At 37.5% G+C, this 19,897-nt stretch overlaps 1 protein-coding gene across 5 annotated transcripts in view; it reads left to right on the top strand.

Annotated features, from left to right (window-relative positions):
- FAM13B (family with sequence similarity 13 member B) overlaps positions 1–19,897 on the top strand; it is a 173,711-nt gene that overhangs the window by 63,332 nt on the left and 90,482 nt on the right. For 3 of the 5 annotated variants that reach the window (XM_027856521.1, XM_027856520.1, XM_027856517.1), the window contains exon 1: positions 121–215. The exons of the other annotated variants lie outside the window; for them this stretch is intronic. The gene's annotated coding sequence lies outside the window, so the exon portion shown is untranslated. Of the gene's footprint in view, positions 1–120; positions 216–19,897 lie in introns of those variants that run through there. 5 annotated transcript variants of the gene reach the window in all.

Genomic DNA, 19,897 nt, shown 5'->3' with positions numbered 1-19,897 from the left:
GCTGCCGCCGCTTCCTCTGCTGCCACCACCGCCTTAGGCGCTCGCCTGCCCGCGACCTCCTCGGGAGAAGACACCAGACTCAGCCGCCGCTGAGCCGGAGCCTTGGCCCTCCTGCCGCTGCCGCTGTGCGGGGCGGTGCTGAGGCTGAGGCAGCTGCTGCGGCGGGTCCTGGAGAAGCGGCCGCGGCCGGGGAAGGGGGAGTCGCGCTTCCAACGGTAAGAGTGAACGGGCGGTTGCCCGGGACCGCGCATGCGCGAGCCCCTCGCCGCCGCCGGCCCTCCCCCCGTGTCTCTGTCTCTCGCCCCACCATCTCTCCTTGTCTCTCTCTCTGTTTACCCCTCCCCTCTTTCCAATTCTCCTTTTCCTCTTCTTTCCCCATCCCCCATCCCTGCGCCATGTCCCCTAGTCCCACCGGTCTGGTGGGTAGTGGGCTGGTGTCGTCTGGGAAGGAGCAGGGAGAGGGGAATGTTGGGGGGCAGCTCTTAAAAGAAGAGGGTTTATGTATAGGAGGGGAACGAAACAAGGAAATGGGGAGGGAGGAGGTTGACAGGTGGGGGTGTCTGTATTTTTGGGGAAAGCTCCCGCCCTCGGGAGGGAGGGGGATGAGGGAAGGAAAGGCGAAGGAGAATCTGAAGGTGGGTCGCTGCCTCTGGTGGTGGTGGAGTTGGGGTGCGTGGGGTGAAGTGACGGTAGTCTTGCCTGCTCGGGGTTGTTGTGTGGGTTTCCCTCACCTCTCCAACAACCCCGAAGTGCCTGCATTTGTTTGCAAGTAATTCTTAATCAGGCTCAGTCTTGGTGACCCCCTAACTCGGCTGCCTGTAGTTCTTCTTTTCTGCCCCATCTTTCTTCCTTTTCACTTCCTTCTCCAGGGGCTGTGGGCTGGGTGTTGATGGTGATTGGTTTCTTGTGCCTCCTGTTTGGGGGCAAAAGAGGGCAAAAAACGTGGTTATTTGCTGGAGCTTAACTGTATTCCCTCCCTCACCCCCCTTTTAAAGATTGTATCCCTCTTAATGACACAAAGCATTCGTGATAACAAAGTTCTTTAAATGTCACACTAAATGGAGCCTGAATTGGGCTGTCAAGCACATGGGCTTGTCACAGAACCTGAAATAGTTATGTTAGATAAATGGAAATGGTATTTTGATTTGATATTTTGGGTAGGATGCCAGGAATCCATTCTTGGGAGGTAGGAAGTATGATTCAGTAGGCATATAATTCTATGAGGAAAATTAGCTAACGCCATTTTATTTACAAACCTGATTTAAGAAAAAAATAGATTTTCCACTTGCATTACAAAATAGACTTCATATATCAGAATTTCATCAGAATCATTTGTGTGTGTGTATGTGGTGACCCGCTACATGCTGTATAAAGAAAAATGATGACCCTGTCCTCTGGAAGTATACCTGGTAAGGTGGAGGAGCTAGCGTGTAAGAAATAGATGGTAGGCTAGAAGCATTAATGCTTGTGGCATGTTTACCATTTGTAGTTAAAATCCTCAGTATATTTGAAATACTGACCTTAACTTCTAATCCATGTTCCAGTTTCCCTATGTTAAAATTTGGTCAATACTTCTTAAAACTTTAGAGATTTTTGTGAAATGATTTAAGTTCTTGGAGTTAGGAATAAGGTAGGTGCTTAAGGTGGTATTTGTTCCATGAAATTTTTTTGGAATGAAAATTTTAAGTGTGTTAATTTTTTTAAGAGGCCACCTCATGTGTTTTAAAAACAGAAAATGGCTGAAATGGATTTACTGTTACCATAATGACTTTTGTGAGCTTGCGTTAATAAAAATGAAGACTACTTATGTGCTATATACACACGTACATGTATATCTGTACATGTTACATATGTAACCTCAGAATCAAATATGGCTATCTATCTCAGTGAATGATAATTAATATTTGAAGAATATTCGGAATTAATGCCACTTTTTTACCTTTTATCTGAACCTTGTTCAGGAAATAAATGGCTTTGCTGGGAAGGAGAAAATTAACATTTTTCTGATGAATAAAATAGACAAAGAAAACCTTTTTATTGTACATACTAGGTGACAATTGAAAATTAAAACCTGGAGCCCCAGTTTTCCAAGGTAGTCCTAGAGCATATTGTTTTAGGTTTTTCTGATTTTAGGAGTATTTAATTTGAGGGGGGAGAAAAGGATAAAAGTAATTAATGAGCCTAGAGTCTTATAATTTGAAAAGGACCTATTGATTATGCTAAGGGAAGGGATAAATGAGTGTGATAGGAGGTATGATTTGATGTCATTATGGTAAAGTTTAACTTCACTGTGCTTTAAAAAGTCCTTTATATTAGCCTTCATGTTAAAGAATTGAAGGCAGACAGCTTTGCTAGGGGGCGCAGTGGATAGAATCTGGAGTCAAGAGGACCTAAATTCAAATTTGGCCTCAACAAACTTACTAGTTGTGTGACCTTGGGCAAGTCACTTAACTTCTGCATGCCTCAGTTTCCTCATCTGTAAAATAGGGATAACAGGTACATCCCAGGGTTGTAGTGGGGATAGAATGAGACAATATTTGTTAAGTGCTTTGAAAACTTTAAAGAGATGCATAAATGCTAGCTATTATTTTTATTATTTTATTATATTTATGGAGTTAGCACAACTGACAGAAACCTATGGTAGGCCCTTTCTATAAAGCGTTAAAAGGTAGGTTCTTTTAATTTGGGGCCTTTTAGTTTAGTTCTAAAAGTTGATGTCATTTCACATTGAACATTTAAGAAATAGGTATTATTAGTAATATAATTATCTAATTTACTAATTTTTTTTTGATTTTAGGATCTTCAAAGTGAAGACTTCAAATTTTTTTCTTCTGACGTATTTCCAAGTTGTACTTTTCCTGTTTCTGCTCACTGTGCATACTTTAATGTGCTTGCTAACCCTAACTTTTGGTCTTAAACATTCTTTCAGGTAGACAAGTGTGTTCTTGTTGTTATCTTTCTCTAAGAAATAGCAATAGGAAAGGAAAATAAATTTCATGTCAAAACCTTTAAAACCTAGTTTTACTGGTACTTACTTTACATGGCTATCATTCCCTGTTACCCCAGAGAACCTGCCTATTAACAAAGAAATATATTTTAAGTAACAATAAACCAATACATTGCTTTTATACGACAATATATATCTCATTTTGTGCTGACAGTATGCAGCCTGCCACCTTCCTCCTGAGAGGTATGTTTCACTCTGTCTTTGCCCCTTCTTTCTCCACTATTTGATATCCTGTGATTTCTACTTTCAGAATATTTCTGGTTCCTTACTTTCTAATTAAACTGCCACCACACTAATGCAGGTCCTTGTTACCTGTTGTGCAAACTATTGTTATGTTCTCTTACTTGGTCTCCTTAATCTCTACTCCCATTGGAGAATCCTCCCTTTGCTCTGTTGCCAAAATAATGTACAGGGGAAACCATCTTTTTTTCACTTGAGGGCATTCAGTTGCTCTCATAGGGTAAAATACAAACTTCTCAGGCTGTCATTTCAGGTCCTTGAAAACTGGGCTTCAAAACTGGGCTTCGACAGAACTCTTTTATTGATCAACACTATGATTTCATAGGTGTAAAGAGCTCCAGATCAGCTCCTCCTCTGTAATTTATAATACTAAAGAGTTGCCCAGGGCACTGAGAGGTTAAATGACTTGCCAAGGTTAACACAGTATATGTCAGGAATTCAGGTTTTCCTAACTCTGAGGCCTGCTTTTTATCTACTATACCACATTGCTCTCTGAACCTATTTTCCCAGCTTTGTTTCATTATATTTCTTTTTTTCTACCCAATTTCTTCATATTCTACCCAAATTGTATTACTTACAGTTTCCTAGTCTCAATAGATATAGACTATTCCCCTCTCCCATGGATTTCTTCCACATTTGTCTAAATTCTTCTCTTTTCTTTCAAAGCTCAACTCAGGTGCTACCTCTCCCTCACATTTCTTTTGCTAAATGTGTTGTTTCTCACATTTTTCTAGATTTCTTTGTCCAGATCTTCCTTTATCCTTATTGCATTTTTACTTTGTATTATATTTAATGCATATGTCACTAGTTCATAAAGGGCTGGAATAACCATTTTTCATTTTTGTATCATTAATAACATCACAGCTCCTTATACAGAGATGTTTAATAAATGTTGCTTTACAATTGTTGAATCCTTTTTATTGATTTTAACATTTTGTGCCTTTTTACTTTTGTAAGTCAGTCTGATACTGCTGCTAGCTCAGCCCCTCACAAGCATCAAAGAGTAAGAAATTGAAACTGTTTGTTGAATTTTAAAAATGAAAGTCACTTACTCATCCAATGTTGCTACCTTACTTTTCGTTCTCAAATACTAAGCATAGTAGATTGAAAATCTGGAAAAGAAAAGGAACCCTAATATGGAGAGGATGGATTTAGAGTCAGATGTGATATTACTTTTTCACAAGGGAAGGTACCAGACTAATATGGTGGGGTTTTGTGGACTAACAGCCCTTGAAACTATTAATATTTGGGGGGAGGGGGAAATAATGTTCTAGTAGAGAGCAGGTGAATTCTGGTGTTCAGCATTTTTTAGTTATGCTGATTTTGAGCTCATTGGTACTTTTTGTTATTCTCTGCATAGTCCAATAAAATTCTAAGGAAACTAAATTTTACTTTTCAAGGATGTTAATGGTAACTTAGGTGTTATGCTTCAGCATTCAAAATACTGAGTTTCTTTTAAGAAAAAGAGTTAATACTTTGCTGACATTAAATGGAAAGAGCTCATTACCAAATTCCCACTTTGACTTCTTTAATGTTCTAAGAAATTACTTGGAGAATAAATGTGTTACACTCACATTTAAGTCTCTGGGAAGTGAATTCCATTTGGAACCATGTTGCTGAAATCAAAGGCTTATTAAGGAGATTAGCCTTTCATGTATGAATTTTGATTTGAAAATCTTAAAAATTCTGAATATAAATGAAATTATGCTGCTGTCTTTGTGATGAAGAACATTTTTGTTCTGTAATTCTATACATTGATAGAAAGAAATATTGCAACTTATTTACTTTATGTGTAAGATCACATCCCTAAGTCCTGGCTTTCTAAGTACTTAGACCACACTTACCTTAAGTTCCTGTTGGAGCTGCATGGCTGTTTGTATAGGAGCAGTAATTTGATAAAATGTGCTAGCTGATAAGTGTTGGACACATATAACCCTGAAAGATTTTGGGAGTATGAGAAATATAAAGAAGATTGTCACTGTGAAATTAGTTGTCTTGTCAGAACTATTTTTAGCATGTCTGAATGAGAAGAAGGCACCTTTCTGCTTATTCTCTTCAGTTTATCATCTGCTGATGGATACTACCATGTCAAATTATAGGACATTTTACTATAGGATACCTGAAGGGATCACCTACTAAATGGCCTTCAGAAAGAATCCTAGAAATTAAACCCTAGAAATTAAATTCCTCTGTTTCTGACTGAGATTTATATATGTATGGGTCTGATTTTTTTCATATGAGCCAAATTTTGTTTTATAGACTCTTCTGGCAGTATTACCAAAGATTTCAAATTCTTAGGCAAGAAATTAAAAACCGTAGAGGGGCAGGAAGAGCAAATTTCAAAAGGTTCAAAGAAAGGCTAAGTAGGATTCTAAAGACTAAAATTGTGTGGGGGAAGTCAGCCCTGCAGAAATGTGAAGCTCTCAGAAATGAAATTCTGAAGACACAAAGGGCAAGTATTTGTGATAAATATGGGAGTTGTCTGAAGACACTGATGTGGATATGTAGATTATTCACATAAACTCAAGTTTTAAGAAAAATAGAAGATGGAAGCCAGAACAATAAATGGAAGGTGAATACCAAAGCATGGCACTTTATTTTAAGAATAGTGTCAGGAGTCATAAAGCTCATAATGTTCTTTAAATGAGGTGAGGTGGTTGAGAAAAGCCAAGGACCACAAGAAGTTTAAGTTATATAGGAGGAAGAGGGAGGTTAAAGGAACAGGACCTTTGCTAGGGTGGATGGGATAATTACAGTTGGAGAAAGAAGACCTGCTAAATTCTTATTTTGCTTCTATTTGATTAGGAGGATGACCTTTTGCAAGACAGAATAAAAATGGCTAACAGGAAGTTGATACCATGAGATAGTAACATAGCACCAAGCTGCTTTTAAATCAAGTTATTTGGCCCCAGTAAATTACATTCTTAGGTACCGAAAGGACTGGACAAAGTGATTATGGATCATTTGTCAGAAAGATTGTGGAGGATGGGAGAGGCAGCACTGGAAGGCAAATCTTTATTTTTTTTTAGGAAGAGAGCAGAATCTGTGAACTATAGTGAACTTGACTTAGCTTTCTGGGAAAATTCTAAAATGTGTTATTAAAGTGATGTTTAGTGAACATCTAGAAAAGGAAGGAATTGATTATAAAGAACATTCATGTTGTCATCAAGAGCAGGCCATGTCAGACTAACCTATTTCCTTCTTTGACGGTTATTAAACTTGCATGTGAGGGAGATCTATAGGTATAATTTACCTAGTTTTTAGTAAAATATTTGATAAAGTGTCATGCTTTTGTGGAACAGATATGGTCTACATAATAGTATGGTTGGATGGATTTGGAGCTAGTTGAATGACTAAACTCAGACTAGTCATTAACAGTTTGATGTCACCTTGGCAGGAGGTCTCCAGGGGAATGCCTCAGGGGAATGCCTCAGGGATATATGCTTGGCTTTGTGCTCTGTATCTTTTTTTTTTTTTTTAAAGGCAATTGGGGTTAAGTGACTTGCCCAGAGTCACACAGCTAGTGAGTGTTACGTGTCAAAGGCCCGATTTGAACTCAGGTCCACTGCGCCACCTAGCTGCCCCCTATATCATTTTTTTAATCATTGACTTGGATAATGGCAGATCACAGAAAACTAAGAGGGCTGGCGAACACAGATGACTAGATTGCAGAAGCCGTTGACTAGAATTTTGGGCTGAGTCTAATACTGTGTAGTTTGTTGGGGATAATAAATTTAAAATCTCAAGAGTTTGTCTATAAAAGATTTCTGAGTGTTAATGGGCTACAAGTCTTGATTCAGCATTATGATGTGTAGGCCTCTCCTTCCCCCCAACTCTCCCCCCCCAAAAAAGAAAAAAAATTGATCTTGTATTAAACTGAGAGATGTGGTTTCTAGAAATGAGGAGTTGATAGTTCCTCTGTATACTGCCCTGGTCAGACCATATATAATTGTTCGGTTCTGGGCACCACAATTTAGGAAGGATGTTGGTAAATTGGAGTGTCCAGAGGAGGTCATCTAACATGGTGATGGGCCATAAAAAGTCCATGTGAACTGAAAATAGGTTGAAGGAATTGGAGATTTTAAGACAGAGAAAGGGTGTTGATGGGAAAAATGAGAGCTGTCTTCAAGTATCTGTTATATAGAAGAGGGAATAGATATTCTGTTTGTTCCCAAACAGAACTCGGGGCAATGGGTAAAATTTGGAAAGAAGAAAATGAAAGGAAAAATTTCCCATCAATTGGAACTAAAGTGGAAAAAACTGCCTAGGGAGGTGGTAGGTTCTCACTCATTGGAATGAAAACTTTTCAAGCAGAGATTAGATGTTAACTTCTCAGATGTTGTTTAGTTGGAAGTCCTTTTCAGGTATGGGTTGTACTAGATAGTGTCTGAGGTATCTTCCAGCTTTAAAATTCCGTGAATCTTACTGAAGTAAAAGTAAAAATAAATATCTTTTCCTTGTTGAAACAACTATACTTGTTCTGAATTTGCTTCCAAAATACTTAAGTTCCTTTTTTTTGGATTTTGACTTGATTATTTGTGAAGTAGAGATGGTAGCCATTATTGGTGATGAGGCATGTTTGGTAACTGTACTTTTTTCCACCCAGGAAGAAGCCAGTGATAATTAGTTAATTTACATCTCTCTGATTTGTTAGCCAGTCTGACCATAGTTGCAAAGATGAACTTACTGCTTGATTTTATTATCAATAGGTATGGAAAAAGACCAAATGTATAATTTAAATTATATATCCAGCCATTTATCTTTGTTATCTTGCTTTTTGCCTTGATCCTGCCTCCCTTCTCCCCACCTGGAACAGCATCCTTTGGACTAGCCCTCCAGAAGTCATGTAGATAATGCATTTAGCTTTGGAGCACTTGCTCCGGGGCTGAGCTGTCTCCATGGTTCTCCAACAGTCTCCTCACCAGCTATGAGTGCTACCAGGACCAGAGATTATATCCAGTTACCATGTCCTAGAGGACTTGAACATTTTCATCTTCTAACTCCTTACTTTGGGGCCTTCTGTCCCGATTAATGGTTATTGCCATCTGTTTACTACTTTCAGTCCTGCTTTCAGCCATGCTTGACTTCTTTGCTGTAATAATATGCACAATCCCCTTACCTTCCAATTCTGGAGTCATAATCAAATCAGTTCTGCCACTATTACTGTAAAGGATGATTCCATTCACTATCTCTGTAACTTTTCAAAACAAAATATTCTTCCATTCTCCTATGTGTCTCCCCCTCTCACACTCCCCAGCCCTTAGAATGTAATTTCCTTAAGGCCAATATCTTCACTTTTATATTCATATCCCCGACACTTGTCTGGTTACATAGTAAGAGCTTAATACTATAAATGTTTTTCATTCCTTGTTTTTGACTGGATGCAAAGAAGTTGGAGTGTGGAGGGACAGGGGTAGTAACAAATTCTAAAGGGATTTAATGTCCATTGTAAATTTTCACAACCAGGAAAGATATTTGCAAATAGATTATCTCTAGGAATAGCCAGTTTTTGCCTGAACATTGAAGAAGATGGGGAAGCCCAAATGTGTCTTGTAAAGTGAAGCTTCTGTAAAATGAATTTTTAACAGTCACCTGTTACATTTTGTTGAAATGTAGATACCATATTAATTTTGGATTAACTTAGCTATCTTAGTTTTATAAAATGCTCTGGATCATTCAGACATTTTAGGGTTGTGAAATGCAGCAGAGGAGGATCTACATTGGTATCTGTATTCACTATTCTGTTGGAATAGAGTATGAATATCAACGCTTGGGTAATAATGTTGGTGAATACTTTGACAGTGTTGTAAAAATGCACCTAAAAATTGTTTACATCCTAGTTTTGACTTCTCTTAAGAGATCAGATTCACCTATTTCCAAAAAATCTACCAACTTCCTTTGGTAAAGATTTCAAAAGCTACATTCCACAGTAGGCCACATAAATCTTTACCAACAAACAGTTGAAAGATGTAGAGAATACAAGATCTCATTGTATTTGTTTGATTGTAGACAATATTTGAGCAAAGGGCTGCCTTAAAGGTTTATTTCCAACAAGGTGTCTCTCATCCTTATTAAAATTCCTTGAAATTTCTAAAATTAAGATTCCTCGAAAGATATAACAAAGATACTTATTTGGTGACTGTCAGATCATAAATTATCAGATCATTGTCAGATTATCAAAGCTGTTTGTCACTGTTGTGAGGGGAGAAATCCAGTGTGGAATCTGAATTGAAGAGGTTATGTTCCTGTTTGTTTATGTTTCCTGATGTCATTCAGTTAGCATCAAGCTCTAGAATTGTACAGAGCCTCCTGGAAGAGTTTTCTAAGTATTCAAGAGTTTGGTTTAACTAGCTGCATTGGAATATCCAAGCAGATGAATAACTCTTTTGGTCAGATTGACATACATTTACATAGATGAGCTTTCATTTTGTCATCCACAGGTGTTTTGTTTTCATATTCAAAACTCTTCGATTCCCTAGTTTGATCATAGTTACCATATTTCCATCTTTCTACCTTTTACTATGCTTTACCCTCCCCTAAACTTATTCTTCATTTGTACTGCAGTCTCCAATCCCTGTAACCTCTCAGTACTTTCTTTCATATGAAGTCATTAATTACATACATCTTTTAAAAAAATATTAAATGTAGCATAATGCTAACATGGTTCTGCTTGTTGTCCATACCTTCTGAACTTCCATTTGCAGTTTTCTGTGTATTTTTAATGTTTCATTTGCACTTTTTTTAGTCTCACTACTCATTGTCTTCCCAACTTTCTTTTGCAATAAGTACAGTAAATAAATAAATTGACACTCATTGGCTGTGAAAATATATGCCTCATTTCCACCAAGAGTTGAAAAGCATGCTGCAGCTTCAGTCTTTTGGAGTCATGATTGGCCATTATATTCATTTCGTAAGTTGTTCAAAGTTGTTTTCCTTTATATTATTATAGTTTTATAATTTGTATTGGTTCTTCTCACTTCATTCTGAATAGTCTTCCCAGTCTTCATTCATAAAGTCTTCCCAGGTTTCTTTGAATTAGTCACTTTCATAATTTAAAAAAGATTTTTTTCTTTTTAGAAATTGTAATACAATTTTAAAATTCTGAACTTGTCAGACAACAAAATAAACACTTCCATATAAAAAAGAACAGAAAAAGAGACTTTATATATGGAACTGAGACTCAATTTCATACAGCTTTTAAAAAATATATGATAGTCCCCATACTGCCCTGTTTGACTGAGTTGCCTGTAATTCTTCTCTGTGAATTTTGGAAATTTTCATCAATGCATTTCTTCCTTTACCTTTCTCCTCAAAAAAGCCCATTTTTGTAATAAGTGTAGTCAAACAAACAAATTTATACATTGGTCATGTTCATGAACATGTTCCGTACCTGTGTTCTTTCACCTCTCTGCCAAGAGGTAGGAAGCATGTTTCACCAGTCTTCTGTAGTTGTGATTTCTCATTGCTTTGATGACAGTTCTTTCAAAGTTGTCCTTTGTAATATTTTAGTTATTGTATAAATTGTTCTACTTGTTCTCTTTGCTATTCATTCATATTAATCTTCCCAGACTTCTCTTAAACTGCCCTTTCATCATTTCTTATATTTCAGTGATATTCCCTTATATTCATATAGTACCGTAATTTGTTCAGTTATTCCCCAGTTGTTGGGTATTTACTTTGTTTCCAGCTCTTTGCTATAATATTTCCTTCTGTCCTGGTTTGTAATTTTTCTTCTCTTTGTCCCAGCTTCTGTCTTTATAAGGAGGAACACGGAGAAGAAGAAGAATGTGATGAGCACTGGAAATTTATAATTGAAATGGTCTTAATCCCACTCCTATGCTCCTCCCTTTAGCCAGCCCACATTCTGATCATTGGCACTTTTCTTTCACTCCGTTTAATTCCCTCTTTATGATCCATCCTCAAAGGTGAGGTCCCATTTTTGTCTTGTGCCCATTCCTTCCCTAACTCTACCTTACTACTAATCGTACCCATCTGCCCTCCCTGCTTGTTTTCCTCTTGATTTTAATGTATTTCCACACGAACTTGTGTGTGTGTGTGTGTGCATACACTTATGTATGTGCAAACTCTTTTTTCTTAATTCAGATAAGAGTGAACTTCATAAGATGTCTACTCCTTCCAACCTTTCCTTGATGCTCGTTCTCTGCAATTTTCTTTCTTATTTCTTCCCTAGTATATTACCTCCCTTTTCTTTCTCTTGAAAACAACAAAACAGAACAAAATCATCTTCAGGTCATATGTTTTGCTTTACTCCCTCTCAGAAAAGGCTTTAAAACTAGGTTTCTGGGGGAAAAAAAACCCAACTTATTTTTTTCACCTGTTAGAATGTAAACCCTCTCTCCCTTTTTTTTAGTTGTTTGGTGCCTTCCAATTATGCAAATGTATTTTACCTTTCTAAATTTTTCTTGTCTCCTCTGTTTTCATTTTAATTCTACCCAGCTCTGGTCTTCCAGAGTTTTTGAAAATCTTCTAGGTCCATTTCCCCCCAATCAGATTATGTTCAGTATTGCTGTTAAGATATCTTTGATTTAAAGTCTTTTTCCATTGCCTTTTAGAATATTATATTCCATGTTTGCCTCTTTTGTTGTTGTAACTGCCATATATTGTGTGATCCTGAGTGTTTTCTTTTTACTTGAACTCTTTTTGTGTGCTTGCAGTATTTTTTCTTTGAACTGGAAGTTCTGATGTTGCTGGGAGTTTTTAATTTGGGGTTTCTTTCAGGAGGTAGTCAGTTTATTCTATTTTCACTTTGCCCTCTGGTTTTAATAGATTTACTTTTATGATTTCTTCAGATCTGGTGCCCAGCTTCTTTTGTATGATCATACTCTTTAGGGATTCTGATTCTTAAATGATCTCTTCTGGACCTATTTTTCAGGTCAGTTTTATGGTAGTAGGTATCTTACTAGTTCTTCCAATTTTTCAGTTTTTTCCATTTCTAATAATTCTTGTTTCATGGTGTTATTGAGTTTTATTTGTTCTTTTTTGTTTTTCAGCTCACTGAAAAAAGTTTTGAACTATTTGATTTCCTTCAATTTTTCCCTGCAGAGCTCTTGTTTTATTTTTTAAAAATCTCTATCTTCACTTCTTCCAGGTACTCTTGTATCCTTGTGAACAAGACATTCTTTTCTCTGAGATTTTACCTATACTTGTTGGAGATATATGCTCTTCTGGTTTTACCTCTTGGGCTTTTCTTGACCCACATTATCTCTTTATCGTATTTGTGTTGTATTCTTAGGCTTGCTTATATCTCTATTCTCAGTTCCTCAGTATAGATTTTAATCCAGGGCCAGGCTTTGCCCTTCCCTGTGTTTATGTATGGGATGGACCTGTTTGATCCTATCCCTTTTGTAGTCTGGGTGCTGCTACTGTTGCAGTTGTGAATGAGGTGACCAGGATTAGGCCCCACCTCTTCTTCCAAAACACCTAGCTTTTGTTTCTGTAACCTGGTGGTCTACCGTGGGTGCTGGCTGGCCTTAGCACCATCCTCTGTTCTTTTTCTGAAGCAATCCCCAACCAGGAATGGGTTCTATCCTTTGCTCTGGCCCTGTATTATGGTTTTATGCCTTGTGGAGGGCCCATTCTCTCAGGAACTGAGATTTCCTAATGCTCTGCTGACCCTGTCTCCCGCTGTGGCATCAATAAGAGTCTTTTGGAGGATCCAGTAATATACTTGATGGATCCCAACTGGATATCTGAGATCTTCCTGGTATGAGACTCCGATTAAGGGATAGGTGGGGCAGTGCCCTTGATTTCTGCTCTGTCTCCTACAGGAGTATTGGCTTCAGGCCTCCTAGAGGGCTCTCTGGCATATGGGCACTTTTCTGGCCCTATCTCCTATTATAGTTCTAGGAGGTCTCTTGGGAGAGGGAAAACTGTTAGGTGTGCATGTACTAAACTGTTTCTCTGCATAGTAACCTATGGGGGCTGAATCAATACTTTGTTTTGGCTCTAGAGGATCCTGCTGGTTTCAAGCCCCATTACCTTAAGTTCAGTTGTCTCATCCTCTCCTCCCCTCTTCCCACCTCTCTTCTCATATATCCCCAATCATCTTCTTGCTCAGTACTGGATTGAATAGAAGAGCTTATTGATCTGAATGTTGCTACTGTTACAGTTCTTGGGTCTTCTTGATCACTGCTTCTTCTGATGTTCTTTACATCTTTGCTTGGGTGGTTGTTAGGTGAGCTAGGCTTCTCTAATACCTTTCACATCACCATCTTAACAGGTGCTCTTTTTGTCTTCCCTTTCTTTTCCTTCTAACCTTGACTCTAGTTCTAATTCTAACTAATTCACCTTTACAGTGTCCCAGTCTTGAGTCCTTTGCCCCCTTGTTGTATCATCATTGATGCTTTGCTAAACCTTGGCTTCGGATTTCTCCCATGTCTATTGTTCCTATTAACACACTGTTGAATGGAGTTGGAGGAAGCCATGTAACTGAATTGACTTAGTCTGCTACAAATGTACATTATCTAATTTTAAACAGATTTTCATTGTAGCAGAGTAGGCCTTTATTCCTCTTTGATATCCTACTACTTCTGGACTTCATTCCAGACCTTCTTTTCTCCTCAAGCCTCCCATAATACCTCTCCCTACCACCAGGCTCTAACTGATAATCTTGCCTCCTGTGATATTGAGAAAATAGAAGCCAATATATCTGTTTTGGACATTCTTTATTCTGTCCCTGTTTTCTGTTCTCTGTTTCTCCTTCTGTTCTCTCACTTGGTTACCTCATCAGTTCCCATGAGTTTAATCATCTCTGTGCTGATAGCTGATATCTTCTTTACCTAGTAATATGAGTCTGAAATTTAAGAGAGACAATAGACATTTAGGAGTCATTAGCAGAGAGATGAAAATTGAACCCAGAGGAGCCTGGTAGTTCTTCAAATGAGAATATATATAGAGAGAAGAGGACCCAGAACAGACCACTCCTACTTAAAGGGTGGAAGAGATGGCTGCTTTTCTAGCAAAGGAAATTAAGAGGGAAACATTCAGACCAGTAGGAGAACAAAGCAGTGTCATTGTCAAAGGAGGATCCATGAAGAGGAATTGGTTGACTTTTTTCAGAAGCTAAAAAAGTTAACAATGAGGCCTGAGAGAAGACCATTTGGATTTATCAGTTAAGAGATTAGTAACCTCAGCAATTTGTAGGATTGGAAGCCAGAGTGTTGAAAAGTGAGTGGGAAGGGAGGAAATAGAGGCAACCAATCCTGAAGACTTTTTCTTGGAGTTCTGTTATGAAAAGGAAGATATAAGACTGGTGTTTCAGGAGGTGTGACAGGATTAATTATAGGTTGTTAAAGAGTAGGGGGGATCTAGGCATGTTCCCAATATGTCATGGGGAAGGAGCCCAGTGGACAAGGAAAGACTGAGAAATGAGAAGGCTTGATTGAGAGGGACAAGGTCCTGAACAACTGCAAATTTACTGTGTGCCTTTTTCCATAATGATTCAGTAGGAAGGAAAAAAGCATTTATGAAGTGCCTACTATGTGCTAGACACTCTGCTAAAGCATTTTACAAATATTCTCATTTGATTCTCCCAACAGTCTTTTGAAGTAGGTGCTATTATTCTCATTTGACAGTTGAGGAAACTGAGGCAGACAACTTAATTGATTGCCCAGGCCAGGGTCACACCAAAGTTTCTGAGGCTGATTTGTATTCAGGTCTTCCTGACTCCAGGCTCAGTGCCCTATCCAACTGTTCCACCTAGTGGCCTTCAATAGTATTTCATTAGGAGGGGAGAAGGCAAATGGGAGTTTTGACCAAATTTGACTGGGCTAGGACAAGTGGGCAAAGGATTCAGATAGTCAGCATATTCTAGACATTTGTTGAGTAGCAGACCATTTGTGTCCAGAACTCAGTTCTATTTTGACTGGTGTTTTGTCTACATCTTTTTTGAACCTTTCATTTGGTTAGCTATTTGAGTCCTATGATTAAACAGTAAATGTGTCCTTAAAATGTTGATTGAAATTAGTTTTTATCAGTTTATTTCACATGTTCCAGGAGGGGACAGAACAAGCTACCTAAAATGGCCCTGATATGATTCCTTTCATAGAATGAAATGTTCTCTTGCAGTGTGAATAATTATCACCAAATTATGATACCTTTTAGCAAATTCATACTGTGATCCACTGAGAAAGATTCTACTTTTTTTCCTTAAACTAGCCATAAGCCTTTATATGAGAGTTTGACTGTATAATTTATTGAACAAATAGCCATAAGCTGTGGGAAAAATTAGGTTAGGAACTGTGCTACAAATACAAAGTTTTTAGCACTGTTTTAAAGTAGAAAAAAAAAGTCTGATTAAAATTTAAACTGTTTAGAGTTTTTAGCTGGTAAAGTGATTAAAACAATTGATTTTCTATATCTTTTTCGTATTATTTTGTAATTAGTTGTAATTGCTTTTTGGATATCATACCAGTCTAATTCAGATTGCAGTTAGTATGTAACTTAGAATCTTGATGTTGCTTGAGGCTCAGTTACACAGCTAGTTAAGTATCAGAGGAGGTATTTGAACTTACTTCTCCTGGACTCAAAGTTTCACAGTCACTTCACTATTCCATGTAGTATTATTGTGTTGACTATGGGCTAAACACTATGCTAGCATGGTTTTAGAATATTACAGAACTTTCTGGATGAGGTGCATAAACATACTCGAGAGAGTTTGGTCTAACCAGAAAGGAAAAAAGAGCAGGTTGGTGGAGAATGTCGTTTGATCATACTGAGCTGTGCAATTGGATAGAAAATCTATACAGTTCATCCTCAGAATCCTCTCTGCTATGATAAGAGGTCACTTTGTTAGGATTTTAAGTTTAATCTGTATTATTAATGTTTTCTCCTTTACTTTTAAAAATCTAGACAATACATCAAAACCTAATTTGTAATGTTTGCCGATTTGAGTTGTTATAACTGTTTACACTGGAAATTTAAAAGTCAATGAGAGCTGGTACAAGTTTGCTCCTTGCCTGGGACTAGTTATTTAACCTTTCTGAATCTGTTTCCTCATCTGTAAAATAAGAGAGTTTGAACCAAGGTCCCTTCTGATTCTAAATCTTTTATTATGTGACATTCTCCCTTTTAATGAAACCGCGAGATAAAAGGAGGTTGTAGCTAACTTGCAGTTTCTCAGAAAACAAGGCAGTTTGTAGAGATGTTTTTATTATGTGCCTCCAAAGGCAAGAAGAAACATCATGGGCTCTTTGGTTTGTCTGGGCTCTTTGATTACAGTGCTTACAATGAAGATAAGCAAAAAGAACACCACTCAATTGAATGTAAGCTCCTTGAGGACAGGAACTTTTTTATGTGCCTGTATACCTAGCACCTGGCAAAATGCCTTCTTGTTCAGTAGATGCTTATCAAAGGTGATTTGTTCTGTGAAGTTTGGATTCAGTCAAAGGGCCACACTTGAGGGCCTAGAGGGCCACATGTGGCCTTGAGGCCACAAGTTCCCCACCCCTGGACTATCTCTTAGGCAGGGAGGAGTGTAGTTATTATTGAGATAATAATTTCTAAATCTGCTGCCTGTGTAGCCAGAATAACTTGACTTATAGGATCATAGATATAGAGCTGGAAAAGGTCTTGTTACATCAAAATCAACATTGAATTAGAGGAAAGGATAAAGATGAAATGATTGCATTTAAATAAGCTGTTGACACAGAAAAATAGGAAATGGATGATGGAAGAGACTCAAGACTATTATTCTTTCCTAAAGAAGGTTAACCTTTATAAAGCAGTAGATACACTGAAGCTGAGAAACTTTATTAGCCATCACACATTTGCCAAGAAGTGCAAGAATGCAGCTACAGGCAACAACCGTAGGCTAGAATATAAATTCATTTACATAATGTTTCTAGTGCTTTTTTCATGTGTTTCATTTTGACAAAACAGAGTTCCTAACAAACAAATCCCTGAAGGAGATTTCCGGAGGAATATACTCCACTTAATTTTTGACCCATTTGTGTAGGAGCATGCTGGAAGATTGAGGAATCTCATGAAACAGAGATTAGCAGTAGAGGGGAAAAATGAGTTTGCAAAAAAATGTGTGTGAGATTCAGTTAAGCCAAGTCATCACAGTAACATTTAAATACGAAACTGGAAGGACAACTAGCAATGGAAAAATAGGACAAATTTCTTTATAACAAAATATTATAATATTATTTCAGTGACAGTAGGGATAATCTTACTTTGAAATATGCTTTGTGAAATAGAAATGACACTGAAAATTAGAAAAATACTCCTGGAACAGCCATAAGAAATCCATACTGAAGGCACTAGGTTTTGTTGTTGTGGTTGTTGTTGTTGTTGTTTTTGGTTAGGCAATGGGGTTAAGTGACTTGTCCAGGGTCACACAGCTAGTAAGTGTTAATTAAATGTCTGAGGGTGGATTTGAATTCTTGACTCCAGGGTCAGTGCTTTATCCATGCACCACCTAACTGCCCCAAAGGCACTAGTTTTGAAAGAACTGAAGGATTTGTTTTCTTTTTTAAATTTATGTTTATTTATGTTTATTTATTTTTAGTTTTCAACATTCACTTCCATAAGCTTTTGAGTTAGTGTTTTCTACCCTCCCCTCCCCTCTCCATAAAGAGGGAGGACCTATATCAATGCAATCTGATGTAGGCTATATTAAACATATTTTCACATTAGTCACGTATAAAGAAGAACTAGAACCAATGGGAGGAACCACAAAAAAGAAGAAACAAAACAAAAAAACAACAGGAAAAGAGAGCAAATAGTATGTTTTAATCTGCATTCAGACTCCATAGTTCTTTCTCTGGATGTGGACAGCATTTTCCACTATGAGTCTTTGGAGTTGTCTTAGATCCTTGTATTGCTGAGAAGAGCCAAGTCATCACACAATGTGGCTGTTACTGTGTACAATGTTCTTCTGGTTCTGCTCACTTCATTCATCATCAATTCATGTAAATCTTTCCGAGTTTTTCTGAAGTCCTCCTACTCATCATTTCTTATAGCACAATAGCACCATTACATTAATATACCACAACTTGTTCAGCCATTCCCCAGCTGATGGGCATTCCCTCAGTTTCTAATTTTTGTCCACCACAAAAAGAGCTACTATAAGTACTTTTGTACATATGGGCTCTTTCCCCATTTTTATTATCTCTTTGGAATACAGACCTAGAAGTGGTATTGTTTGACCTACTCATTCTTTAGAATTAGATTACTTAGTTTCCAATTTAGTCTATCTTTCCATGGCCCTTTATTACATGTAATTTTTATTGCGTCATGATCTGAAAAGGATGCATTTAATATTTCCGCCTTTCTGCATTGGACTGTGAGGTTTTTATGCCCTAGGATATGGTCAGTTTTTGTGTAAGGGCCATGTACTGCCGAGAAAAAGGTATATTCCTTTCTGTCCCCATTCAGTTTTCTCCAGAGGTCAACCATATTGAATTTTTTAAAGATTCTATTGATCTTAACTTCTTTCTTGTTTATTTTGTGGTTAGATTTATCTAGTTCTGAGGTGGGGAGGTTGACTAGTATAGTTTTGTTGTCTATTTCTTCCTATATCTCCCTTAACTTCTTCTTTAAGAATTTGGCTGCTCTACCATTTGATGCATATATGTTTAGTAATGATATTACTCCATTGTCTATGATACCTTTTACCAGGATATAGTTTCCTTCCTTATCTCTTTTAATAAGATCTGTTTTTGCTTTTGCTTTGTCTGAAATCAGGATTGCTACCCCTGCTTTTTTTTTTTTTTTTAATTTCGGCTGAAGCATAATATTCTGCTCCAGCCTTTTACCTCTACTCTGTGTGTATCCCTCCGCTTCAAATGTGTTTCTTGTAAACACCATATTGTAGGATTATGGTTCTTAATCCACTCTGCTATCCGTTTCCATTTTATGGTAGAGTTCATCTATGCTTTTTTCTCTCCTTTCTCCCTTTCCCTCCTCAGTAGAGTTTTGCTTTTGACCACTGCCACCTTCAGTCTGCCATCCATTCTATCATCCACCTCCCTTTACTTCCTCTTTACCCTTTTTACTTCCTATAGGGTAAGTTAGATTTCTATGCCTAACTGATTGTTATTCCCTCTTTGAATCAAATCTGATGAGAGTAAGGTTCAAACAATGTTCATCTCCCTCCCTTCTTTCCCTCTACTACATTTGGGTTTTGTGCCTTTTCATGTGATGTAATTTATCCTTATCTGCCTCCTCCTTTCTTCTTCTCCCAGTACAATCCCTTTTCACCACTTAATTAGATTTTTTACCATCACATCAAAGTCAACTTAAACCCAAGCCCTCTAAGTATACCCCCTTTCAAATGTCATAATGACATTATTTTCCTTAAGAGTTACAAGTGTCATCTTCCCTTGTAGGGAATGTAAACAGTTTGCCCTTATTAATAACATGTTGTTTTTCTGTCCTGTTTATCTTTCTATGCCTCTCTTCAGTCTTGTATTTGAAGATCAAATTTGGTCTTTTCATCAGGAAGGTTTGGAAGTCCCCTATTTCATTGAATGTCCATCTTCCCCAGTTTTGCTGGGTAGTTGATCCTTGGTTGTAATCCAGATTCCTTTTCCTTATGGAATATTGTACTCTAGGCCCTCCAGTCTTTTAATGTAGAAGCTGTAAGGTCTGCGTAATCCTGACTCTGGTTCCATGATATTTAAATTG

This window comes from Vombatus ursinus, unplaced genomic scaffold (genome assembly GCF_900497805.2).
Source record: "Vombatus ursinus unplaced genomic scaffold, bare-nosed wombat genome assembly UNPS02011572.1, whole genome shotgun sequence".
Classification (NCBI taxonomy): Eukaryota; Metazoa; Chordata; class Mammalia; order Diprotodontia; family Vombatidae; genus Vombatus; species Vombatus ursinus.
This window is presented reverse-complemented; position numbering and strand designations above follow the sequence as displayed.